The sequence below is a fragment of the Rhinoderma darwinii genome, unplaced genomic scaffold, assembly GCF_050947455.1.
Source record: "Rhinoderma darwinii isolate aRhiDar2 unplaced genomic scaffold, aRhiDar2.hap1 Scaffold_935, whole genome shotgun sequence".
Lineage (NCBI taxonomy): Eukaryota > Metazoa > Chordata > Amphibia > Anura > Rhinodermatidae > Rhinoderma > Rhinoderma darwinii.
This window is the reverse complement of record NW_027464509.1, coordinates 1-25,050: the sequence shown is the minus strand read 5'-3', so window position 1 is coordinate 25,050 and position 25,050 is coordinate 1. Positions and strand designations below refer to the sequence as shown.

At 47.8% G+C, this 25,050-nt stretch overlaps 17 non-coding genes across 17 annotated transcripts; all 17 read left to right on the top strand.

The window, feature by feature from the left end:
* Positions 1–996: 996 nt before the first annotated feature.
* Positions 997–1,187, top strand: LOC142733143 (U2 spliceosomal RNA). The gene has a single exon (XR_012879954.1). It is a non-coding gene; the product is annotated as a U2 spliceosomal RNA (small nuclear RNA).
* A 1,296-nt stretch (positions 1,188–2,483) lies between these two features.
* On the top strand, positions 2,484–2,674 carry LOC142733141 (U2 spliceosomal RNA). The gene has a single exon (XR_012879952.1). It is a non-coding gene; the product is annotated as a U2 spliceosomal RNA (small nuclear RNA).
* A 1,292-nt stretch (positions 2,675–3,966) lies between these two features.
* On the top strand, positions 3,967–4,157 carry LOC142733140 (U2 spliceosomal RNA). The gene has a single exon (XR_012879951.1). It is a non-coding gene; the product is annotated as a U2 spliceosomal RNA (small nuclear RNA).
* A 1,296-nt stretch (positions 4,158–5,453) lies between these two features.
* Positions 5,454–5,644, top strand: LOC142733139 (U2 spliceosomal RNA). Its single transcript, XR_012879950.1, has one exon. It is a non-coding gene; the product is annotated as a U2 spliceosomal RNA (small nuclear RNA).
* Positions 5,645–6,961: 1,317 nt separating this feature from the next.
* LOC142733138 (U2 spliceosomal RNA) lies at positions 6,962–7,152 on the top strand. The gene has a single exon (XR_012879949.1). It is a non-coding gene; the product is annotated as a U2 spliceosomal RNA (small nuclear RNA).
* Positions 7,153–8,436: 1,284 nt separating this feature from the next.
* On the top strand, positions 8,437–8,627 carry LOC142733137 (U2 spliceosomal RNA). Its single transcript, XR_012879948.1, has one exon. It is a non-coding gene; the product is annotated as a U2 spliceosomal RNA (small nuclear RNA).
* A 1,276-nt stretch (positions 8,628–9,903) lies between these two features.
* On the top strand, positions 9,904–10,094 carry LOC142733132 (U2 spliceosomal RNA). Its single transcript, XR_012879944.1, has one exon. It is a non-coding gene; the product is annotated as a U2 spliceosomal RNA (small nuclear RNA).
* A 1,272-nt stretch (positions 10,095–11,366) lies between these two features.
* Positions 11,367–11,557, top strand: LOC142733136 (U2 spliceosomal RNA). Its single transcript, XR_012879947.1, has one exon. It is a non-coding gene; the product is annotated as a U2 spliceosomal RNA (small nuclear RNA).
* A 1,300-nt stretch (positions 11,558–12,857) lies between these two features.
* Positions 12,858–13,048, top strand: LOC142733134 (U2 spliceosomal RNA). The gene has a single exon (XR_012879946.1). It is a non-coding gene; the product is annotated as a U2 spliceosomal RNA (small nuclear RNA).
* A 1,292-nt stretch (positions 13,049–14,340) lies between these two features.
* Positions 14,341–14,531, top strand: LOC142733122 (U2 spliceosomal RNA). The gene has a single exon (XR_012879936.1). It is a non-coding gene; the product is annotated as a U2 spliceosomal RNA (small nuclear RNA).
* Positions 14,532–15,819: 1,288 nt separating this feature from the next.
* Positions 15,820–16,010, top strand: LOC142733110 (U2 spliceosomal RNA). The gene has a single exon (XR_012879925.1). It is a non-coding gene; the product is annotated as a U2 spliceosomal RNA (small nuclear RNA).
* Positions 16,011–17,278: 1,268 nt separating this feature from the next.
* LOC142733098 (U2 spliceosomal RNA) lies at positions 17,279–17,469 on the top strand. Its single transcript, XR_012879914.1, has one exon. It is a non-coding gene; the product is annotated as a U2 spliceosomal RNA (small nuclear RNA).
* Positions 17,470–18,725: 1,256 nt separating this feature from the next.
* LOC142733178 (U2 spliceosomal RNA) lies at positions 18,726–18,916 on the top strand. Its single transcript, XR_012879986.1, has one exon. It is a non-coding gene; the product is annotated as a U2 spliceosomal RNA (small nuclear RNA).
* A 1,256-nt stretch (positions 18,917–20,172) lies between these two features.
* LOC142733166 (U2 spliceosomal RNA) lies at positions 20,173–20,363 on the top strand. Its single transcript, XR_012879975.1, has one exon. It is a non-coding gene; the product is annotated as a U2 spliceosomal RNA (small nuclear RNA).
* A 1,256-nt stretch (positions 20,364–21,619) lies between these two features.
* Positions 21,620–21,810, top strand: LOC142733154 (U2 spliceosomal RNA). Its single transcript, XR_012879964.1, has one exon. It is a non-coding gene; the product is annotated as a U2 spliceosomal RNA (small nuclear RNA).
* A 1,292-nt stretch (positions 21,811–23,102) lies between these two features.
* Positions 23,103–23,293, top strand: LOC142733142 (U2 spliceosomal RNA). Its single transcript, XR_012879953.1, has one exon. It is a non-coding gene; the product is annotated as a U2 spliceosomal RNA (small nuclear RNA).
* A 1,292-nt stretch (positions 23,294–24,585) lies between these two features.
* Positions 24,586–24,776, top strand: LOC142733092 (U2 spliceosomal RNA). Its single transcript, XR_012879908.1, has one exon. It is a non-coding gene; the product is annotated as a U2 spliceosomal RNA (small nuclear RNA).
* The last annotated feature ends 274 nt before the right edge of the window (positions 24,777–25,050 follow it).

Here is a 25,050-nt window from a genome sequence, read left to right as displayed (position 1 = left end):
ATTGATTGATTGATTGATTGATTGATTGATTGATTGATTGATTGATTGATTGATTGATGCAGCACAACAGTCAAATAGTGGAGTGGAGTAGGGGAACAGCAAACAGCCAATAAAGCAGCCCGCCCGCTCGCCTGCCCGCCACAATGGACCTACCTGTGTACACTAGATGGATGTGATGGAATGTACTGTCGTCCCTACATTTCAAGAAGAAGTAAGAATTGCAGTTGCAACAAAGCCTTGCTTGCCTACAAAGAGAGCAGCAATTTGGATTTGTTACTATGTTACCTAGAAGAATAACAAACTGTGCAAGGATGGAGGTTGTAGGAGCAAGGAGAAGTTGTCTGTAAAGTTGGTGGATGCCTATTTTCCATTTTGCAGTCCCTTGTCTCCCTCTTGTGGCCTCCTGGAGGCAACTAGCTGTGCAAAAAAAAGACAGCCTGGCGGCTGGCTGTTGCAGTGTTGCCCTCTCAGGCAACACTGAGTGACTGACTGAGCCTCACCGTCTTATATAAAGTTCAGACGGAACTTTGCACGTGTCATAGTGGAGCCCTCAGGATTCCAGAGCCAGCTTTCTGACATCATAATGGGGCCTCAGAGATAAAAGCCTGGGCCCAGGCAGTGTTGGTCAGTGCTGCTCAGCAGGCAGCACTGGACTGGACTGGATTACAGCTGATACAAGGTGTGAAGGAACAAGGGGTGGCTGTGGGCATGCACTTGCTGCCGCTGCCAGTGTTTATCTGCATGGCAGCAGGGCATTTGGGCGTTGCCAGGAAGGCGTTTTTATGTAGATTCCTCCTCTTTCAGCACTGCATTGTGGTGCAAGCAAAAGAAGCAAATCCTGTCTGGCTTCCTCTCCGGCCTTTATTCACCTCCCGTGTAGCTGTGAGTGTGTGAGCCTGCAGGGCCCCATGGAATTGCCTAGAAGTAGGCTGAATCGCTGCAAGGGCTGAACAGCAGTATCGGGCAGGCTCGGGCAACGCGCGGCCCGTTCGGGTTATCGCTTCTCGGCCTTTTGGCTAAGATCAAGTGTAGTATCTGTTCTTATCAGTTTAATATCTGATACGTCCCCTATCTGGGGACCATATATTAAATGGATTTTTAGAACAGGGAGATGGAAATAGAGCTTGCTCTGTCCACTCCACGCATTGACCTGGTATTGCAGTATTTCCAGGACCGGTGCACCCTTTCCTTATGTGTTGACTAAAAGCAGATTCCAAAAGTGTTTTTTGTCTTTGCTATTGTTTCTGTCTTTCTGAAGGGATCTCCCCTTTTAATCCCATTATTTCAACACCTGTTGGACAATGCATGAGTGATAATGAGCTCATTGATTAAATGCAATTAATGAATAGATTGCCACCTCTTGTTGTGTGTCGTCTGTGTTTCTGTGTTTCCGGCATTTCACATTGGAACACCTCATTCACCTTCCTTGTCTTCTCTCCGCCCTCCCTTTTAGGTAAGTTAAAGAGCTGCACCTGAGCCAGCCACTGATTGATTGATTGATTGATTGATTGATTGATTGATTGATTGATTGATTGATTGATTGATACAGCACAACAGTCAAATAGTGGAGTGGAGTAGGGGAACAGCAAACAGCCAATAAAGCAGCCCGCCCGCTCGCCTGCCCGCCACAATGGACCTACCTGTGTACACTAGATGGATGTGATGGAATGTACTGTCGTCCCTACATTTCAAGAAGAAGTAAGAATTGCAGTTGCAACAAAGCCTTGCTTGCCTACAAAGAGAGCAGCAATTTGGATTTGTTACTATGTTACCTAGAAGAATAACAAACTGTGCAAGGATGGAGGTTGTAGGAGCAAGGAGAAGTTGTCTGTAAAGTTGGTGGATGCCTATTTTCCATTTTGCAGTCCCTTGTCTCCCTCTTGTGGCCTCCTGGAGGCAACTAGCTGTGCAAAAAAAAGACAGCCTGGCGGCCGGCTGTTGCAGTGTTGCCCTCTCAGGCAACACTGAGTGACTGACTGAGCCTCACCGTCTTATATAAAGTTCAGACGGAACTTTGCACGTGTCATAGTGGAGCCCTCAGGATTCCAGAGCCAGCTTTCTGACATCATAATGGGGCCTCAGAGATAAAAGCCTGGGCCCAGGCAGTGTTGGTCAGTGCTGCTCAGCAGGCAGCACTGGACTGGACTGGATTACAGCTGATACAAGGTGTGAAGGAACAAGGGGTGGCTGTGGGCATGCACTTGCTGCCGCTGCCAGTGTTTATCTGCATGGCAGCAGGGCATTTGGGCGTTGCCAGGAAGGCGTTTTTATGTAGATTCCTCCTCTTTCAGCACTGCATTGTGGTGCAAGCAAAAGAAGCAAATCCTGTCTGGCTTCCTCTCCGGCCTTTATTCACCTCCCGTGTAGCTGTGAGTGTGTGAGCCTGCAGGGCCCCATGGAATTGCCTAGAAGTAGGCTGAATCGCTGCAAGGGCTGAACAGCAGTATCGGGCAGGCTCGGGCAACGCGCGGCCCGTTCGGGTTATCGCTTCTCGGCCTTTTGGCTAAGATCAAGTGTAGTATCTGTTCTTATCAGTTTAATATCTGATACGTCCCCTATCTGGGGACCATATATTAAATGGATTTTTAGAACAGGGAGATGGAAATAGAGCTTGCTCTGTCCACTCCACGCATTGACCTGGTATTGCAGTATTTCCAGGACCGGTGCACCCTTTCCTTATGTGTTGACTAAAAGCAGATTCCAAAAGTGTTTTTTGTCTTTGCTATTGTTTCTGTCTTTCTGAAGGGATCTCCCCTTTTAATCCCATTATTTCAACACCTGTTGGACAATGCATGAGTGATAATGAGCTCATTGATTAAATGCAATTAATGAATAGATTGCCACCTCTTGTTGTGTGTCGTCTGTGTTTCTGTGTTTCCGGCATTTCACATTGGAACACCTCATTCACCTTCCTTGTCTTCTCTCCGCCCTCCCTTTTAGGTAAGTTAAAGAGCTGCACCTGAGCCAGCCACTGATTGATTGATTGATTGATTGATTGATTGATTGATTGATTGATTGATTGATTGATGCAGCACAACAGTCAAATAGTGGAGTGGAGTAGGGGAACAGCAAACAGCCAATAAAGCAGCCCGCCCGCTCGCCTGCCCGCCACAATGGACCTACCTGTGTACACTAGATGGATGTGATGGAATGTACTGTCGTCCCTACATTTCAAGAAGAAGTAAGAATTGCAGTTGCAACAAAGCCTTGCTTGCCTACAAAGAGAGCAGCAATTTGGATTTGTTACTATGTTACCTAGAAGAATAACAAACTGTGCAAGGATGGAGGTTGTAGGAGCAAGGAGAAGTTGTCTGTAAAGTTGGTGGATGCCTATTTTCCATTTTGCAGTCCCTTGTCTCCCTCTTGTGGCCTCCTGGAGGCAACTAGCTGTGCAAAAAAAAGACAGCCTGGCGGCCGGCTGTTGCAGTGTTGCCCTCTCAAGCAACACTGAGTGACTGACTGAGCCTCACCGTCTTATATAAAGTTCAGACGGAACTTTGCACGTGTCATAGTGGAGCCCTCAGGATTCCAGAGCCAGCTTTCTGACATCATAATGGGGCCTCAGAGATAAAAGCCTGGGCCCAGGCAGTGTTGGTCAGTGCTGCTCAGCAGGCAGCACTGGACTGGACTGGATTACAGCTGATACAAGGTGTGAAGGAACAAGGGGTGGCTGTGGGCATGCACTTGCTGCCGCTGCCAGTGTTTATCTGCATGGCAGCAGGGCATTTGGGCGTTGCCAGGAAGGCGTTTTTATGTAGATTCCTCCTCTTTCAGCACTGCATTGTGGTGCAAGCAAAAGAAGCAAATCCTGTCTGGCTTCCTCTCCGGCCTTTATTCACCTCCCGTGTAGCTGTGAGTGTGTGAGCCTGCAGGGCCCCATGGAATTGCCTAGAAGTAGGCTGAATCGCTGCAAGGGCTGAACAGCAGTATCGGGCAGGCTCGGGCAACGCGCGGCCCGTTCGGGTTATCGCTTCTCGGCCTTTTGGCTAAGATCAAGTGTAGTATCTGTTCTTATCAGTTTAATATCTGATACGTCCCCTATCTGGGGACCATATATTAAATGGATTTTTAGAACAGGGAGATGGAAATAGAGCTTGCTCTGTCCACTCCACGCATTGACCTGGTATTGCAGTATTTCCAGGACCGGTGCACCCTTTCCTTATGTGTTGACTAAAAGCAGATTCCAAAAGTGTTTTTTGTCTTTGCTATTGTTTCTGTCTTTCTGAAGGGATCTCCCCTTTTAATCCCATTATTTCAACACCTGTTGGACAATGCATGAGTGATAATGAGCTCGCTCATTGATTAAATGCAATTAATGAATAGATTGCCACCTCTTGTTGTGTGTCGTCTGTGTTTCTGTGTTTCCGGCATTTCACATTGGAACACCTCATTCACCTTCCTTGTCTTCTCTCCGCCCTCCCTTTTAGGTAAGTTAAAGAGCTGCACCTGAGCCAGCCACTGATTGATTGATTGATTGATTGATTGATTGATTGATTGATTGATTGATTGATTGATGCAGCACAACAGTCAAATAGTGGAGTGGAGTAGGGGAACAGCAAACAGCCAATAAAGCAGCCCGCCCGCTCGCCTGCCCGCCACAATGGACCTACCTGTGTACACTAGATGGATGTGATGGAATGTACTGTCGTCCCTACATTTCAAGAAGAAGTAAGAATTGCAGTTGCAACAAAGCCTTGCTTGCCTACAAAGAGAGCAGCAATTTGGATTTGTTACTATGTTACCTAGAAGAATAACAAACTGTGCAAGGATGGAGGTTGTAGGAGCAAGGAGAAGTTGTCTGTAAAGTTGGTGGATGCCTATTTTCCATTTTGCAGTCCCTTGTCTCCCTCTTGTGGCCTCCTGGAGGCAACTAGCTGTGCAAAAAAAAGACAGCCTGGCGGCCGGCTGTTGCAGTGTTGCCCTCTCAGGCAACACTGAGTGACTGACTGAGCCTCACCGTCTTATATAAAGTTCAGACGGAACTTTGCACGTGTCATAGTGGAGCCCTCAGGATTCCAGAGCCAGCTTTCTGACATCATAATGGGGCCTCAGAGATAAAAGCCTGGGCCCAGGCAGTGTTGGTCAGTGCTGCTCAGCAGGCAGCACTGGACTGGACTGGATTACAGCTGATACAAGGTGTGAAGGAACAAGGGGTGGCTGTGGGCATGCACTTGCTGCCGCTGCCAGTGTTTATCTGCATGGCAGCAGGGCATTTGGGCGTTGCCAGGAAGGCGTTTTTATGTAGATTCCTCCTCTTTCAGCACTGCATTGTGGTGCAAGCAAAAGAAGCAAATCCTGTCTGGCTTCCTCTCCGGCCTTTATTCACCTCCCGTGTAGCTGTGAGTGTGTGAGCCTGCAGGGCCCCATGGAATTGCCTAGAAGTAGGCTGAATCGCTGCAAGGGCTGAACAGCAGTATCGGGCAGGCTCGGGCAACGCGCGGCCCGTTCGGGTTATCGCTTCTCGGCCTTTTGGCTAAGATCAAGTGTAGTATCTGTTCTTATCAGTTTAATATCTGATACGTCCCCTATCTGGGGACCATATATTAAATGGATTTTTAGAACAGGGAGATGGAAATAGAGCTTGCTCTGTCCACTCCACGCATTGACCTGGTATTGCAGTATTTCCAGGACCGGTGCACCCTTTCCTTATGTGTTGACTAAAAGCAGATTCCAAAAGTGTTTTTTGTCTTTGCTATTGTTTCTGTCTTTCTGAAGGGATCTCCCCTTTTAATCCCATTATTTCAACACCTGTTGGACAATGCATGAGTGATAATGAGCTCATTGATTAAATGCAATTAATGAATAGATTGCCACCTCTTGTTGTGTGTCGTCTGTGTTTCTGTGTTTCCGGCATTTCACATTGGAACACCTCATTCACCTTCCTTGTCTTCTCTCCGCCCTCCCTTTTAGGTAAGTTAAAGAGCTGCACCTGAGCCAGCCACTGATTGATTGATTGATTGATTGATTGATTGATTGATTGATTGATTGATTGATTGATTGATGCAGCACAACAGTCAAATAGTGGAGTGGAGTAGGGGAACAGCAAACAGCCAATAAAGCAGCCCGCCCGCTCGCCTGCCCGCCACAATGGACCTACCTGTGTACACTAGATGGATGTGATGGAATGTACTGTCGTCCCTACATTTCAAGAAGAAGTAAGAATTGCAGTTGCAACAAAGCCTTGCTTGCCGCAACAAAGCCTTGCTTGCCTACAAAGAGAGCAGCAATTTGGATTTGTTACTATGTTACCTAGAAGAATAACAAACTGTGCAAGGATGGAGGTTGTAGGAGCAAGGAGAAGTTGTCTGTAAAGTTGGTGGATGCCTATTTTCCATTTTGCAGTCCCTTGTCTCCCTCTTGTGGCCTCCTGGAGGCAACTAGCTGTGCAAAAAAAAAGACAGCCTGGCGGCCGGCTGTTGCAGTGTTGCCCTCTCAGGCAACACTGAGTGACTGACTGAGCCTCACCGTCTTATATAAAGTTCAGACGGAACTTTGCACGTGTCATAGTGGAGCCCTCAGGATTCCAGAGCCAGCTTTCTGACATCATAATGGGGCCTCAGAGATAAAAGCCTGGGCCAAGGCAGTGTTGGTCAGTGCTGCTCAGCAGGCAGCACTGGACTGGACTGGATTACAGCTGATACAAGGTGTGAAGGAACAAGGGGTGGCTGTGGGCATGCACTTGCTGCCGCTGCCAGTGTTTATCTGCATGGCAGCAGGGCATTTGGGCGTTGCCAGGAAGGCGTTTTTATGTAGATTCCTCCTCTTTCAGCACTGCATTGTGGTGCAAGCAAAAGAAGCAAATCCTGTCTGGCTTCCTCTCCGGCCTTTATTCACCTCCCGTGTAGCTGTGAGTGTGTGAGCCTGCAGGGCCCCATGGAATTTCCTAGAAGTAGGCTGAATCGCTGCAAGGGCTGAACAGCAGTATCGGGCAGGCTCGGGCAACGCGCGGCCCGTTCGGGTTATCGCTTCTCGGCCTTTTGGCTAAGATCAAGTGTAGTATCTGTTCTTATCAGTTTAATATCTGATACGTCCCCTATCTGGGGACCATATATTAAATGGATTTTTAGAACAGGGAGATGGAAATAGAGCTTGCTCTGTCCACTCCACGCATTGACCTGGTATTGCAGTATTTCCAGGACCGGTGCACCCTTTCCTTATGTGTTGACTAAAAGCAGATTCCAAAAGTGTTTTTTGTCTTTGCTATTGTTTCTGTCTTTCTGAAGGGATCTCCCCTTTTAATCCCATTATTTCAACACCTGTTGGACAATGCATGAGTGATAATGAGCTCATTGATTAAATGCAATTAATGAATAGATTGCCACCTCTTGTTGTGTGTCGTCTGTGTTTCTGTGTTTCCGGCATTTCACATTGGAACACCTCATTCACCTTCCTTGTCTTCTCTCCGCCCTCCCTTTTAGGTAAGTTAAAGAGCTGCACCTGAGCCAGCCACTGATTGATTGATTGATTGATTGATTGATTGATTGATTGATTGATTGATGCAGCACAACAGTCAAATAGTGGAGTGGAGTAGGGGAACAGCAAACAGCCAATAAAGCAGCCCGCCCGCTCGCCTGCCCGCCACAATGGACCTACCTGTGTACACTAGATGGATGTGATGGAATGTACTGTCGTCCCTACATTTCAAGAAGAAGTAAGAATTGCAGTTGCAACAAAGCCTTGCTTGCCTACAAAGAGAGCAGCAATTTGGATTTGTTACTATGTTACCTAGAAGAATAACAAACTGTGCAAGGATGGAGGTTGTAGGAGCAAGGAGAAGTTGTCTGTAAAGTTGGTGGATGCCTATTTTCCATTTTGCAGTCCCTTGTCTCCCTCTTGTGGCCTCCTGGAGGCAACTAGCTGTGCAAAAAAAAGACAGCCTGGCGGCCGGCTGTTGCAGTGTTGCCCTCTCAGGCAACACTGAGTGACTGACTGAGCCTCACCGTCTTATATAAAGTTCAGACGGAACTTTGCACGTGTCATAGTGGAGCCCTCAGGATTCCAGAGCCAGCTTTCTGACATCATAATGGGGCCTCAGAGATAAAAGCCTGGGCCCAGGCAGTGTTGGTCAGTGCTGCTCAGCAGGCAGCACTGGACTGGACTGGATTACAGCTGATACAAGGTGTGAAGGAACAAGGGGTGGCTGTGGGCATGCACTTGCTGCCGCTGCCAGTGTTTATCTGCATGGCAGCAGGGCATTTGGGCGTTGCCAGGAAGGCGTTTTTATGTAGATTCCTCCTCTTTCAGCACTGCATTGTGGTGCAAGCAAAAGAAGCAAATCCTGTCTGGCTTCCTCTCCGGCCTTTATTCACCTCCCGTGTAGCTGTGAGTGTGTGAGCCTGCAGGGCCCCATGGAATTGCCTAGAAGTAGGCTGAATCGCTGCAAGGGCTGAACAGCAGTATCGGGCAGGCTCGGGCAACGCGCGGCCCGTTCGGGTTATCGCTTCTCGGCCTTTTGGCTAAGATCAAGTGTAGTATCTGTTCTTATCAGTTTAATATCTGATACGTCCCCTATCTGGGGACCATATATTAAATGGATTTTTAGAACAGGGAGATGGAAATAGAGCTTGCTCTGTCCACTCCACGCATTGACCTGGTATTGCAGTATTTCCAGGACCGGTGCACCCTTTCCTTATGTGTTGACTAAAAGCAGATTCCAAAAGTGTTTTTTGTCTTTGCTATTGTTTCTGTCTTTCTGAAGGGATCTCCCCTTTTAATCCCATTATTTCAACACCTGTTGGACAATGCATGAGTGATAATGAGCTCATTGATTAAATGCAATTAATGAATAGATTGCCACCTCTTGTTGTGTGTCGTCTGTGTTTCTGTGTTTCCGGCATTTCACATTGGAACACCTCATTCACCTTCCTTGTCTTCTCTCCGCCCTCCCTTTTAGGTAAGTTAAAGAGCTGCACCTGAGCCAGCCACTGATTGGTTGATTGATTGATTGATTGATTGATTGATTGATGCAGCACAACAGTCAAATAGTGGAGTGGAGTAGGGGAACAGCAAACAGCCAATAAAGCAGCCCGCCCGCTCGCCTGCCCGCCACAATGGACCTACCTGTGTACACTAGATGGATGTGATGGAATGTACTGTCGTCCCTACATTTCAAGAAGAAGTAAGAATTGCAGTTGCAACAAAGCCTTGCTTGCCTACAAAGAGAGCAGCAATTTGGATTTGTTACTATGTTACCTAGAAGAATAACAAACTGTGCAAGGATGGAGGTTGTAGGAGCAAGGAGAAGTTGTCTGTAAAGTTGGTGGATGCCTATTTTCCATTTTGCAGTCCCTTGTCTCCCTCTTGTGGCCTCCTGGAGGCAACTAGCTGTGCAAAAAAAAGACAGCCTGGCGGCCGGCTGTTGCAGTGTTGCCCTCTCAGGCAACACTGAGTGACTGACTGAGCCTCACCGTCTTATATAAAGTTCAGACGGAACTTTGCACGTGTCATAGTGGAGCCCTCAGGATTCCAGAGCCAGCTTTCTGACATCATAATGGGGCCTCAGAGATAAAAGCCTGGGCCCAGGCAGTGTTGGTCAGTGCTGCTCAGCAGGCAGCACTGGACTGGACTGGATTACAGCTGATACAAGGTGTGAAGGAACAAGGGGTGGCTGTGGGCATGCACTTGCTGCCGCTGCCAGTGTTTATCTGCATGGCAGCAGGGCATTTGGGCGTTGCCAGGAAGGCGTTTTTATGTAGATTCCTCCTCTTTCAGCACTGCATTGTGGTGCAAGCAAAAGAAGCAAATCCTGTCTGGCTTCCTCTCCGGCCTTTATTCACCTCCCGTGTAGCTGTGAGTGTGTGAGCCTGCAGGGCCCCATGGAATTGCCTAGAAGTAGGCTGAATCGCTGCAAGGGCTGAACAGCAGTATCGGGCAGGCTTGGGCAACGCGCGGCCCGTTCGGGTTATCGCTTCTCGGCCTTTTGGCTAAGATCAAGTGTAGTATCTGTTCTTATCAGTTTAATATCTGATACGTCCCCTATCTGGGGACCATATATTAAATGGATTTTTAGAACAGGGAGATGGAAATAGAGCTTGCTCTGTCCACTCCACGCATTGACCTGGTATTGCAGTATTTCCAGGACCTGTGCACCCTTTCCTTATGTGTTGACTAAAAGCAGATTCCAAAAGTGTTTTTTGTCTTTGCTATTGTTTCTGTCTTTCTGAAGGGATCTCCCCTTTTAATCCCATTATTTCAACACCTGTTGGACAATGCATGAGTGATAATGAGCTCATTGATTAAATGCAATTAATGAATAGATTGCCACCTCTTGTTGTGTGTCGTCTGTGTTTCTGTGTTTCCGGCATTTCACATTGGAACACCTCATTCACCTTCCTTGTCTTCTCTCCGCCCTCCCTTTTAGGTAAGTTAAAGAGCTGCACCTGAGCCAGCCACTGATTGATTGATTGATTGATTGATTGATTGATTGATGCAGCACAACAGTCAAATAGTGGAGTGGAGTAGGGGAACAGCAAACAGCCAATAAAGCAGCCCGCCCGCTCGCCTGCCCGCCACAATGGACCTACCTGTGTACACTAGATGGATGTGATGGAATGTACTGTCGTCCCTACATTTCAAGAAGAAGTAAGAATTGCAGTTGCAACAAAGCCTTGCTTGCCTACAAAGAGAGCAGCAATTTGGATTTGTTACTATGTTACCTAGAAGAATAACAAACTGTGCAAGGATGGAGGTTGTAGGAGCAAGGAGAAGTTGTCTGTAAAGTTGGTGGATGCCTATTTTCCATTTTGCAGTCCCTTGTCTCCCTCTTGTGGCCTCCTGGAGGCAACTAGCTGTGCAAAAAAAAGACAGCCTGGCGGCCGGCTGTTGCAGTGTTGCCCTCTCAGGCAACACTGAGTGACTGACTGAGCCTCACCGTCATATATAAAGTTCAGACGGAACTTTGCACGTGTCATAGTGGAGCCCTCAGGATTCCAGAGCCAGCTTTCTGACATCATAATGGGGCCTCAGAGATAAAAGCCTGGGCCCAGGCAGTGTTGGTCAGTGCTGCTCAGCAGGCAGCACTGGACTGGACTGGATTACAGCTGATACAAGGTGTGAAGGAACAAGGGGTGGCTGTGGGCATGCACTTGCTGCCGCTGCCAGTGTTTATCTGCATGGCAGCAGGGCATTTGGGCGTTGCCAGGAAGGCGTTTTTATGTAGATTCCTCCTCTTTCAGCACTGCATTGTGGTGCAAGCAAAAGAAGCAAATCCTGTCTGGCTTCCTCTCCGGCCTTTATTCACCTCCCGTGTAGCTGTGAGTGTGTGAGCCTGCAGGGCCCCATGGAATTGCCTAGAAGTAGGCTGAATCGCTGCAAGGGCTGAACAGCAGTATCGGGCAGGCTCGGGCAACGCGCGGCCCGTTCGGGTTATCGCTTCTCGGCCTTTTGGCTAAGATCAAGTGTAGTATCTGTTCTTATCAGTTTAATATCTGATACGTCCCCTATCTGGGGACCATATATTAAATGGATTTTTAGAACAGGGAGATGGAAATAGAGCTTGCTCTGTCCACTCCACGCATTGACCTGGTATTGCAGTATTTCCAGGACCGGTGCACCCTTTCCTTATGTGTTGACTAAAAGCAGATTCCAAAAGTGTTTTTTGTCTTTGCTATTGTTTCTGTCTTTCTGAAGGGATCTCCCCTTTTAATCCCATTATTTCAACACCTGTTGGACAATGCATGAGTGATAATGAGCTCATTGATTAAATGCAATTAATGAATAGATTGCCACCTCTTGTTGTGTGTCGTCTGTGTTTCTGTGTTTCCGGCATTTCACATTGGAACACCTCATTCACCTTCCTTGTCTTCTCTCCGCCCTCCCTTTTAGGTAAGTTAAAGAGCTGCACCTGAGCCAGCCACTGATTGATTGATTGATTGATTGATTGATTGATTGATTGATTGATTGATTGATTGATTGATTGATGCAGCACAACAGTCAAATAGTGGAGTGGAGTAGGGGAACAGCAAACAGCCAATAAAGCAGCCCGCCCGCTCGCCTGCCCGCCACAATGGACCTACCTGTGTACACTAGATGGATGTGATGGAATGTACTGTCGTCCCTACATTTCAAGAAGAAGTAAGAATTGCAGTTGCAACAAAGCCTTGCTTGCCTACAAAGAGAGCAGCAATTTGGATTTGTTACTATGTTACCTAGAAGAATAACAAACTGTGCAAGGATGGAGGTTGTAGGAGCAAGGAGAAGTTGTCTGTAAAGTTGGTGGATGCCTATTTTCCATTTTGCAGTCCCTTGTCTCCCTCTTGTGGCCTCCTGGAGGCAACTAGCTGTGCAAAAAAAAGACAGCCTGGCGGCCGGCTGTTGCAGTGTTGCCCTCTCAGGCAACACTGAGTGACTGACTGAGCCTCACCGTCTTATATAAAGTTCAGACGGAACTTTGCACGTGTCATAGTGGAGCCCTCAGGATTCCAGAGCCAGCTTTCTGACATCATAATGGGGCCTCAGAGATAAAAGCCTGGGCCCAGGCAGTGTTGGTCAGTGCTGCTCAGCAGGCAGCACTGGACTGGACTGGATTACAGCTGATACAAGGTGTGAAGGAACAAGGGGTGGCTGTGGGCATGCACTTGCTGCCGCTGCCAGTGTTTATCTGCATGGCAGCAGGGCATTTGGGCGTTGCCAGGAAGGCGTTTTTATGTAGATTCCTCCTCTTTCAGCACTGCATTGTGGTGCAAGCAAAAGAAGCAAATCCTGTCTGGCTTCCTCTCCGGCCTTTATTCACCTCCCGTGTAGCTGTGAGTGTGTGAGCCTGCAGGGCCCCATGGAATTGCCTAGAAGTAGGCTGAATCGCTGCAAGGGCTGAACAGCAGTATCGGGCAGGCTCGGGCAACGCGCGGCCCGTTCGGGTTATCGCTTCTCGGCCTTTTGGCTAAGATCAAGTGTAGTATCTGTTCTTATCAGTTTAATATCTGATACGTCCCCTATCTGGGGACCATATATTAAATGGATTTTTAGAACAGGGAGATGGAAATAGAGCTTGCTCTGTCCACTCCACGCATTGACCTGGTATTGCAGTATTTCCAGGACCGGTGCACCCTTTCCTTATGTGTTGACTAAAAGCAGATTCCAAAAGTGTTTTTTGTCTTTGCTATTGTTTCTGTCTTTCTGAAGGGATCTCCCCTTTTAATCCCATTATTTCAACACCTGTTGGACAATGCATGAGTGATAATGAGCTCATTGATTAAATGCAATTAATGAATAGATTGCCACCTCTTGTTGTGTGTCGTCTGTGTTTCTGTGTTTCCGGCATTTCACATTGGAACACCTCATTCACCTTCCTTGTCTTCTCTCCGCCCTCCCTTTTAGGTAAGTTAAAGAGCTGCACCTGAGCCAGCCACTGATTGATTGATTGATTGATTGATTGATTGATTGATTGATTGATTGATTGATTGATGCAGCACAACAGTCAAATAGTGGAGTGGAGTAGGGGAACAGCAAACAGCCAATAAAGCAGCCCGCCCGCTCGCCTGCCCGCCACAATGGACCTACCTGTGTACACTAGATGGATGTGATGGAATGTACTGTCGTCCCTACATTTCAAGAAGAAGTAAGAATTGCAGTTGCAACAAAGCCTTGCTTGCCTACAAAGAGAGCAGCAATTTGGATTTGTTACTATGTTACCTAGAAGAATAACAAACTGTGCAAGGATGGAGGTTGTAGGAGCAAGGAGAAGTTGTCTGTAAAGTTTGTGGATGCCTATTTTCCATTTTGCAGTCCCTTGTCTCCCTCTTGTGGCCTCCTGGAGGCAACTAGCTGTGCAAAAAAAAGACAGCCTGGCGGCCGGCTGTTGCAGTGTTGCCCTCTCAGGCAACACTGAGTGACTGACTGAGCCTCACCGTCTTATATAAAGTTCAGACGGAACTTTGCACGTGTCATAGTGGAGCCCTCAGGATTCCAGAGCCAGCTTTCTGACATCATAATGGGGCCTCAGAGATAAAAGCCTGGGCCCAGGCAGTGTTGGTCAGTGCTGCTCAGCAGGCAGCACTGGACTGGACTGGATTACAGCTGATACAAGGTGTGAAGGAACAAGGGGTGGCTGTGGGCATGCACTTGCTGCCGCTGCCAGTGTTTATCTGCATGGCAGCAGGGCATTTGGGCGTTGCCAGGAAGGCGTTTTTATGTAGATTCCTCCTCTTTCAGCACTGCATTGTGGTGCAAGCAAAAGAAGCAAATCCTGTCTGGCTTCCTCTCCGGCCTTTATTCACCTCCCGTGTAGCTGTGAGTGTGTGAGCCTGCAGGGCCCCATGGAATTGCCTAGAAGTAGGCTGAATCGCTGCAAGGGCTGAACAGCAGTATCGGGCAGGCTCGGGCAACGCGCGGCCCGTTCGGGTTATCGCTTCTCGGCCTTTTGGCTAAGATCAAGTGTAGTATCTGTTCTTATCAGTTTAATATCTGATACGTCCCCTATCTGGGGACCATATATTAAATGGATTTTTAGAACAGGGAGATGGAAATAGAGCTTGCTCTGTCCACTCCACGCATTGACCTGGTATTGCAGTATTTCCAGGACCGGTGCACCCTTTCCTTATGTGTTGACTAAAAGCAGATTCCAAAAGTGTTTTTTGTCTTTGCTATTGTTTCTGTCTTTCTGAAGGGATCTCCCCTTTTAATCCCATTATTTCAACACCTGTTGGACAATGCATGAGTGATAATGAGCTCATTGATTAAATGCAATTAATGAATAGATTGCCACCTCTTGTTGTGTGTCGTCTGTGTTTCTGTGTTTCCGGCATTTCACATTGGAACACCTCATTCACCTTCCTTGTCTTCTCTCCGCCCTCCCTTTTAGGTAAGTTAAAGAGCTGCACCTGAGCCAGCCACTGATTGATTGATTGATTGATTGATTGATTGATTGATTGATTGATTGATTGATGCAGCACAACAGTCAAATAGTGGAGTGGAGTAGGGGAACAGCAAACAGCCAATAAAGCAGCCCGCCCGCTCGCCTGCCCGCCACAATGGACCTACCTGTGTACACTAGATGGATGTGATGGAATGTACTGTCGTCCCTACATTTCAAGAAGAAGTAAGAATTGCAGTTGCAACAAAGCCTTGCTTGCCTACAAAGAGAGCAGCAATTTGGATTTGTTACTATGTTACCTAGAAGAATAACAAACTGTGCAAGGATGGAGGTTGTAGGAGCAAGGAGAAGTTGTCTGTAAAGTTGGTGGATGCCTATTTTCCATTTTGCAGTCCCTTGTCTCCCTCTTGTGGCCTCCTGGAGGCAACTAGCTGTGCAAAAAAAAGACAGCCTGGCGGCCGGCTGTTGCAGTGTTGCCCTCTCAGGCAACACTGAGTGACTGACTGAGCCTCACCGTCTTATATAAAGTTCAGACGGAACTTTGCACGTGTCATAGTGGAGCCCTCAGGATTCCAGAGCCAGCTTTCTGACATCATAATGGGGCCTCAGAGATAAAAGCCTGGGCCCAGGCAGTGTTGGTCAGTGCTGCTCAGCAGGCAGCACTGGACTGGACTGGATTACAGCTGATACAAGGTGTGAAGGAACAAGGGGTGGCTGTGGGCATGCACTTGCTGCCGCTGCCAGTGTTTATCTGCATGGCAGCAGGGCATTTGGGCGTTGCCAGGAAGGCGTTTTTATGTAGATTCCTCCTCTTTCAGCACTGCATTGTGGTGCAAGCAAAAGAAGCAAATCCTGTCTGGCTTCCTCTCCGGCCTTTATTCACCTCCCGTGTAGCTGTGAGTGTGTGAGCCTGCAGGGCCCCATGGAATTGCCTAGAAGTAGGCTGAATCGCTGCAAGGGCTGAACAGCAGTATCGGGCAGGCTCGGGCAACGCGCGGCCCGTTCGGGTTATCGCTTCTCGGCCTTTTGGCTAAGATCAAGTGTAGTATCTGTTCTTATCAGTTTAATATCTGATACGTCCCCTATCTGGGGACCATATATTAAATGGATTTTTAGAACAGGGAGATGGAAATAGAGCTTGCTCTGTCCACTCCACGCATTGACCTGGTATTGCAGTATTTCCAGGACCGGTGCACCCTTTCCTTATGTGTTGACTAAAAGCAGATTCCAAAAGTGTTTTTTGTCTTTGCTATTGTTTCTGTCTTTCTGAAGGGATCTCCCCTTTTAATCCCATTATTTCAACACCTGTTGGACAATGCATGAGTGATAATGAGCTCATTGATTAAATGCAATTAATGAATAGATTGCCACCTCTTGTTGTGTGTCGTCTGTGTTTCTGTGTTTCCGGCATTTCACATTGGAACACCTCATTCACCTTCCTTGTCTTCTCTCCGCCCTCCCTTTTAGGTAAGTTAAAGAGCTGCACCTGAGCCAGCCACTGATTGATTGATTGATTGATTGATTGATTGATGCAGCACAACAGTCAAATAGTGGAGTGGAGTAGGGGAACAGCAAACAGCCAATAAAGCAGCCCGCCCGCTCGCCTGCCCGCCACAATGGACCTACCTGTGTACACTAGATGGATGTGATGGAATGTACTGTCGTCCCTACATTTCAAGAAGAAGTAAGAATTGCAGTTGCAACAAAGCCTTGCTTGCCTACAAAGAGAGCAGCAATTTGGATTTGTTACTATGTTACCTAGAAGAATAACAAACTGTGCAAGGATGGAGGTTGTAGGAGCAAGGAGAAGTTGTCTGTAAAGTTGGTGGATGCCTATTTTCCATTTTGCAGTCCCTTGTCTCCCTCTTGTGGCCTCCTGGAGGCAACTAGCTGTGCAAAAAAAAGACAGCCTGGCGGCCGGCTGTTGCAGTGTTGCCCTCTCAGGCAACACTGAGTGACTGACTGAGCCTCACCGTCTTATATAAAGTTCAGACGGAACTTTGCACGTGTCATAGTGGAGCCCTCAGGATTCCAGAGCCAGCTTTCTGACATCATAATGGGGCCTCAGAGATAAAAGCCTGGGCCCAGGCAGTGTTGGTCAGTGCTGCTCAGCAGGCAGCACTGGACTGGACTGGATTACAGCTGATACAAGGTGTGAAGGAACAAGGGGTGGCTGTGGGCATGCACTTGCTGCCGCTGCCAGTGTTTATCTGCATGGCAGCAGGGCATTTGGGCGTTGCCAGGAAGGCGTTTTTATGTAGATTCCTCCTCTTTCAGCACTGCATTGTGGTGCAAGCAAAAGAAGCAAATCCTGTCTGGCTTCCTCTCCGGCCTTTATTCACCTCCCGTGTAGCTGTGAGTGTGTGAGCCTGCAGGGCCCCATGGAATTGCCTAGAAGTAGGCTGAATCGCTGCAAGGGCTGAACAGCAGTATCGGGCAGGCTCGGGCAACGCGCGGCCCGTTCGGGTTATCGCTTCTCGGCCTTTTGGCTAAGATCAAGTGTAGTATCTGTTCTTATCAGTTTAATATCTGATACGTCCCCTATCTGGGGACCATATATTAAATGGATTTTTAGAACAGGGAGATGGAAATAGAGCTTGCTCTGTCCACTCCACGCATTGACCTGGTATTGCAGTATTTCCAGGACCGGTGCACCCTTTCCTTATGTGTTGACTAAAAGCAGATTCCAAAAGTGTTTTTTGTCTTTGCTATTGTTTCTGTCTTTCTGAAGGGATCTCCCCTTTTAATCCCATTATTTCAACACCTGTTGGACAATGCATGAGTGATAATGAGCTCATTGATTAAATGCAATTAATGAATAGATTGCCACCTCTTGTTGTGTGTCGTCTGTGTTTCTGTGTTTCCGGCATTTCACATTGGAACACCTCATTCACCTTCCTTGTCTTCTCTCCGCCCTCCCTTTTAGGTAAGTTAAAGAGCTGCACCTGAGCCAGCCACTGATTGATTGATTGATTGATGCAGCACAACAGTCAAATAGTGGAGTGGAGTAGGGGAACAGCAAACAGCCAATAAAGCAGCCCGCCCGCTCGCCTGCCCGCCACAATGGACCTACCTGTGTACACTAGATGGATGTGATGGAATGTACTGTCGTCCCTACATTTCAAGAAGAAGTAAGAATTGCAGTTGCAACAAAGCCTTGCTTGCCTACAAAGAGAGCAGCAATTTGGATTTGTTACTATGTTACCTAGAAGAATAACAAACTGTGCAAGGATGGAGGTTGTAGGAGCAAGGAGAAGTTGTCTGTAAAGTTGGTGGATGCCTATTTTCCATTTTGCAGTCCCTTGTCTCCCTCTTGTGGCCTCCTGGAGGCAACTAGCTGTGCAAAAAAAAGACAGCCTGGCGGCCGGCTGTTGCAGTGTTGCCCTCTCAGGCAACACTGAGTGACTGACTGAGCCTCACCGTCTTATATAAAGTTCAGACGGAACTTTGCACGTGTCATAGTGGAGCCCTCAGGATTCCAGAGCCAGCTTTCTGACATCATAATGGGGCCTCAGAGATAAAAGCCTGGGCCCAGGCAGTGTTGGTCAGTGCTGCTCAGCAGGCAGCACTGGACTGGACTGGATTACAGCTGATACAAGGTGTGAAGGAACAAGGGGTGGCTGTGGGCATGCACTTGCTGCCGCTGCCAGTGTTTATCTGCATGGCAGCAGGGCATTTGGGCGTTGCCAGGAAGGCGTTTTTATGTAGATTCCTCCTCTTTCAGCACTGCATTGTGGTGCAAGCAAAAGAAGCAAATCCTGTCTGGCTTCCTCTCCGGCCTTTATTCACCTCCCGTGTAGCTGTGAGTGTGTGAGCCTGCAGGGCCCCATGGAATTGCCTAGAAGTAGGCTGAATCGCTGCAAGGGCTGAACAGCAGTATCGGGCAGGCTCGGGCAACGCGCGGCCCGTTCGGGTTATCGCTTCTCGGCCTTTTGGCTAAGATCAAGTGTAGTATCTGTTCTTATCAGTTTAATATCTGATACGTCCCCTATCTGGGGACCATATATTAAATGGATTTTTAGAACAGGGAGATGGAAATAGAGCTTGCTCTGTCCACTCCACGCATTGACCTGGTATTGCAGTATTTCCAGGACCGGTGCACCCTTTCCTTATGTGTTGACTAAAAGCAGATTCCAAAAGTGTTTTTTGTCTTTGCTATTGTTTCTGTCTTTCTGAAGGGATCTCCCCTTTTAATCCCATTATTTCAACACCTGTTGGACAATGCATGAGTGATAATGAGCTCATTGATTAAATGCAATTAATGAATAGATTGCCACCTCTTGTTGTGTGTCGTCTGTGTTTCTGTGTTTCCGGCATTTCACATTGGAACACCTCATTCACCTTCCTTGTCTTCTCTCCGCCCTCCCTTTTAGGTAAGTTAAAGAGCTGCACCTGAGCCAGCCACTGATTGATTGATTGATTGATGCAGCACAACAGTCAAATAGTGGAGTGGAGTAGGGGAACAGCAAACAGCCAATAAAGCAGCCCGCCCGCTCGCCTGCCCGCCACAATGGACCTACCTGTGTACACTAGATGGATGTGATGGAATGTACTGTCGTCCCTACATTTCAAGAAGAAGTAAGAATTGCAGTTGCAACAAAGCCTTGCTTGCCTACAAAGAGAGCAGCAATTTGGATTTGTTACTATGTTACCTAGAAGAATAACAAACTGTGCAAGGATGGAGGTTGTAGGAGCAAGGAGAAGTTGTCTGTAAAGTTGGTGGATGCCTATTTTCCATTTTGCAGTCCCTTGTCTCCCTCTTGTGGCCTCCTGGAGGCAACTAGCTGTGCAAAAAAAAGACAGCCTGGCGGCCGGCTGTTGCAGTGTTGCCCTCTCAGGCAACACTGAGTGACTGACTGAGCCTCACCGTCTTATATAAAGTTCAGACGGAACTTTGCACGTGTCATAGTGGAGCCCTCAGGATTCCAGAGCCAGCTTTCTGACATCATAATGGGGCCTCAGAGATAAAAGCCTGGGCCCAGGCAGTGTTGGTCAGTGCTGCTCAGCAGGCAGCACTGGACTGGACTGGATTACAGCTGATACAAGGTGTGAAGGAACAAGGGGTGGCTGTGGGCATGCACTTGCTGCCGCTGCCAGTGTTTATCTGCATGGCAGCAGGGCATTTGGGCGTTGCCAGGAAGGCGTTTTTATGTAGATTCCTCCTCTTTCAGCACTGCATTGTGGTGCAAGCAAAAGAAGCAAATCCTGTCTGGCTTCCTCTCCGGCCTTTATTCACCTCCCGTGTAGCTGTGAGTGTGTGAGCCTGCAGGGCCCCATGGAATTGCCTAGAAGTAGGCTGAATCGCTGCAAGGGCTGAACAGCAGTATCGGGCAGGCTCGGGCAACGCGCGGCCCGTTCGGGTTATCGCTTCTCGGCCTTTTGGCTAAGATCAAGTGTAGTATCTGTTCTTATCAGTTTAATATCTGATACGTCCCCTATCTGGGGACCATATATTAAATGGATTTTTAGAACAGGGAGATGGAAATAGAGCTTGCTCTGTCCACTCCACGCATTGACCTGGTATTGCAGTATTTCCAGGACCGGTGCACCCTTTCCTTATGTGTTGACTAAAAGCAGATTCCAAAAGTGTTTTTTGTCTTTGCTATTGTTTCTGTCTTTCTGAAGGGATCTCCCCTTTTAATCCCATTATTTCAACACCTGTTGGACAATGCATGAGTGATAATGAGCTCATTGATTAAATGCAATTAATGAATAGATTGCCACCTCTTGTTGTGTGTCGTCTGTGTTTCTGTGTTTCCGGCATTTCACATTGGAACACCTCATTCACCTTCCTTGTCTTCTCTCCGCCCTCCCTTTTAGGTAAGTTAAAGAGCTGCACCTGAGCCAGCCACTGATTGATTGATTGATTGATGCAGCACAACAGTCAAATAGTGGAGTGGAGTAGGGGAACAGCAAACAGCCAATAAAGCAGCCCGCCCGCTCGCCTGCCCGCCACAATGGACCTACCTGTGTACACTAGATGGATGTGATGGAATGTACTGTCGTCCCTACATTTCAAGAAGAAGTAAGAATTGCAATTGCAACAAAGCCTTGCTTGCCTACAAAGAGAGCAGCAATTTGGATTTGTTACTATGTTACCTAGAAGAATAACAAACTGTGCAAGGATGGAGGTTGTAGGAGCAAGGAGAAGTTGTCTGTAAAGTTGGTGGATGCCTATTTTCCATTTTGCAGTCCCTTGTCTCCCTCTTGTGGCCTCCTGGAGGCAACTAGCTGTGCAAAAAAAAGACAGCCTGGCGGCCGGCTGTTGCAGTGTTGCCCTCTCAGGCAACACTGAGTGACTGACTGAGCCTCACCGTCTTATATAAAGTTCAGACGGAACTTTGCACGTGTCATAGTGGAGCCCTCAGGATTCCAGAGCCAGCTTTCTGACATCATAATGGGGCCTCAGAGATAAAAGCCTGGGCCCAGGCAGTGTTGGTCAGTGCTGCTCAGCAGGCAGCACTGGACTGGACTGGATTACAGCTGATACAAGGTGTGAAGGAACAAGGGGTGGCTGTGGGCATGCACTTGCTGCCGCTGCCAGTGTTTATCTGCATGGCAGCAGGGCATTTGGGCGTTGCCAGGAAGGCGTTTTTATGTAGATTCCTCCTCTTTCAGCACTGCATTGTGGTGCAAGCAAAAGAAGCAAATCCTGTCTGGCTTCCTCTCCGGCCTTTATTCACCTCCCGTGTAGCTGTGAGTGTGTGAGCCTGCAGGGCCCCATGGAATTGCCTAGAAGTAGGCTGAATCGCTGCAAGGGCTGAACAGCAGTATCGGGCAGGCTCGGGCAACGCGCGGCCCGTTCGGGTTATCGCTTCTCGGCCTTTTGGCTAAGATCAAGTGTAGTATCTGTTCTTATCAGTTTAATATCTGATACGTCCCCTATCTGGGGACCATATATTAAATGGATTTTTAGAACAGGGAGATGGAAATAGAGCTTGCTCTGTCCACTCCACGCATTGACCTGGTATTGCAGTATTTCCAGGACCGGTGCACCCTTTCCTTATGTGTTGACTAAAAGCAGATTCCAAAAGTGTTTTTTGTCTTTGCTATTGTTTCTGTCTTTCTGAAGGGATCTCCCCTTTTAATCCCATTATTTCAACACCTGTTGGACAATGCATGAGTGATAATGAGCTCATTGATTAAATGCAATTAATGAATAGATTGCCACCTCTTGTTGTGTGTCGTCTGTGTTTCTGTGTTTCCGGCATTTCACATTGGAACACCTCATTCACCTTCCTTGTCTTCTCTCCGCCCTCCCTTTTAGGTAAGTTAAAGAGCTGCACCTGAGCCAGCCACTGATTGATTGATTGATTGATTGATTGATTGATTGATTGATTGATTGATTGATTGATGCAGCACAACAGTCAAATAGTGGAGTGGAGTAGGGGAACAGCAAACAGCCAATAAAGCAGCCCGCCCGCTCGCCTGCCCGCCACAATGGACCTACCTGTGTACACTAGATGGATGTGATGGAATGTACTGTCGTCCCTACATTTCAAGAAGAAGTAAGAATTGCAGTTGCAACAAAGCCTTGCTTGCCTACAAAGAGAGCAGCAATTTGGATTTGTTACTATGTTACCTAGAAGAATAACAAACTGTGCAAGGATGGAGGTTGTAGGAGCAAGGAGAAGTTGTCTGTAAAGTTGGTGGATGCCTATTTTCCATTTTGCAGTCCCTTGTCTCCCTCTTGTGGCCTCCTGGAGGCAACTAGCTGTGCAAAAAAAAGACAGCCTGGCGGCCGGCTGTTGCAGTGTTGCCCTCTCAGGCAACACTGAGTGACTGACTGAGCCTCACCGTCTTATATAAAGTTCAGACGGAACTTTGCACGTGTCATAGTGGAGCCCTCAGGATTCCAGAGCCAGCTTTCTGACATCATAATGGGGCCTCAGAGATAAAAGCCTGGGCCCAGGCAGTGTTGGTCAGTGCTGCTCAGCAGGCAGCACTGGACTGGACTGGATTACAGCTGATACAAGGTGTGAAGGAACAAGGGGTGGCTGTGGGCATGCACTTGCTGCCGCTGCCAGTGTTTATCTGCATGGCAGCAGGGCATTTGGGCGTTGCCAGGAAGGCGTTTTTATGTAGATTCCTCCTCTTTCAGCACTGCATTGTGGTGCAAGCAAAAGAAGCAAATCCTGTCTGGCTTCCTCTCCGGCCTTTATTCACCTCCCGTGTAGCTGTGAGTGTGTGAGCCTGCAGGGCCCCATGGAATTGCCTAGAAGTAGGCTGAATCGCTGCAAGGGCTGAACAGCAGTATCGGGCAGGCTCGGGCAACGCGCGGCCCGTTCGGGTTATCGCTTCTCGGCCTTTTGGCTAAGATCAAGTGTAGTATCTGTTCTTATCAGTTTAATATCTGATACGTCCCCTATCTGGGGACCATATATTAAATGGATTTTTAGAACAGGGAGATGGAAATAGAGCTTGCTCTGTCCACTCCACGCATTGACCTGGTATTGCAGTATTTCCAGGACCGGTGCACCCTTTCCTTATGTGTTGACTAAAAGCAGATTCCAAAAGTGTTTTTTGTCTTTGCTATTGTTTCTGTCTTTCTGAAGGGATCTCCCCTTTTAATCCCATTATTTCAACACCTGTTGGACAATGCATGAGTGATAATGAGCTCATTGATTAAATGCAATTAATGAATAGATTGCCACCTCTTGTTGTGTGTCGTCTGTGTTTCTGTGTTTCCGGCATTTCACATTGGAACACCTCATTCACCTTCCTTGTCTTCTCTCCGCCCTCCCTTTTAGGTAAGTTAAAGAGCTGCACCTGAGCCAGCCACTGATTGATTGATTGATTGATTGATTGATTGATTGATTGATTGATTGATTGATTGATGCAGCACAACAGTCAAATAGTGGAGTGGAGTAGGGGAACAGCAAACAGCCAATAAAGCAGCCCGCCCGCTCGCCTGCCCGCCACAATGGACCTACCTGTGTACACTAGATGGATGTGATGGAATGTACTGTCGTCCCTACATTTCAAGAAGAAGTAAGAATTGCAGTTGCAACAAAGCCTTGCTTGCCTACAAAGAGAGCAGCAATTTGGATTTGTTACTATGTTACCTAGAAGAATAACAAACTGTGCAAGGATGGAGGTTGTAGGAGCAAGGAGAAGTTGTCTGTAAAGTTGGTGGATGCCTATTTTCCATTTTGCAGTCCCTTGTCTCCCTCTTGTGGCCTCCTGGAGGCAACTAGCTGTGCAAAAAAAAGACAGCCTGGCGGCCGGCTGTTGCAGTGTTGCCCTCTCAGGCAACACTGAGTGACTGACTGAGCCTCACCGTCTTATATAAAGTTCAGACGGAACTTTGCACGTGTCATAGTGGAGCCCTCAGGATTCCAGAGCCAGCTTTCTGACATCATAATGGGGCCTCAGAGATAAAAGCCTGGGCCCAGGCAGTGTTGGTCAGTGCTGCTCAGCAGGCAGCACTGGACTGGACTGGATTACAGCTGATACAAGGTGTGAAGGAACAAGGGGTGGCTGTGGGCATGCACTTGCTGCCGCTGCCAGTGTTTATCTGCATGGCAGCAGGGCATTTGGGCGTTGCCAGGAAGGCGTTTTTATGTAGATTCCTCCTCTTTCAGCACTGCATTGTGGTGCAAGCAAAAGAAGCAAATCCTGTCTGGCTTCCTCTCCGGCCTTTATTCACCTCCCGTGTAGCTGTGAGTGTGTGAGCCTGCAGGGCCCCATGGAATTGCCTAGAAGTAGGCTGAATCGCTGCAAGGGCTGAACAGCAGTATCGGGCAGGCTCGGGCAACGCGCGGCCCGTTCGGGTTATCGCTTCTCGGCCTTTTGGCTAAGATCAAGTGTAGTATCTGTTCTTATCAGTTTAATATCTGATACGTCCCCTATCTGGGGACCATATATTAAATGGATTTTTAGAACAGGGAGATGGAAATAGAGCTTGCTCTGTCCACTCCACGCATTGACCTGGTATTGCAGTATTTCCAGGACCGGTGCACCCTTTCCTTATGTGTTGACTAAAAGCAGATTCCAAAAGTGTTTTTTGTCTTTGCTATTGTTTCTGTCTTTCTGAAGGGATCTCCCCTTTTAATCCCATTATTTCAACACCTGTTGGACAATGCATGAGTGATAATGAGCTCATTGATTAAATGCAATTAATGAATAGATTGCCACCTCTTGTTGTGTGTCGTCTGTGTTTCTGTGTTTCCGGCATTTCACATTGGAACACCTCATTCACCTTCCTTGTCTTCTCTCCGCCCTCCCTTTTAGGTAAGTTA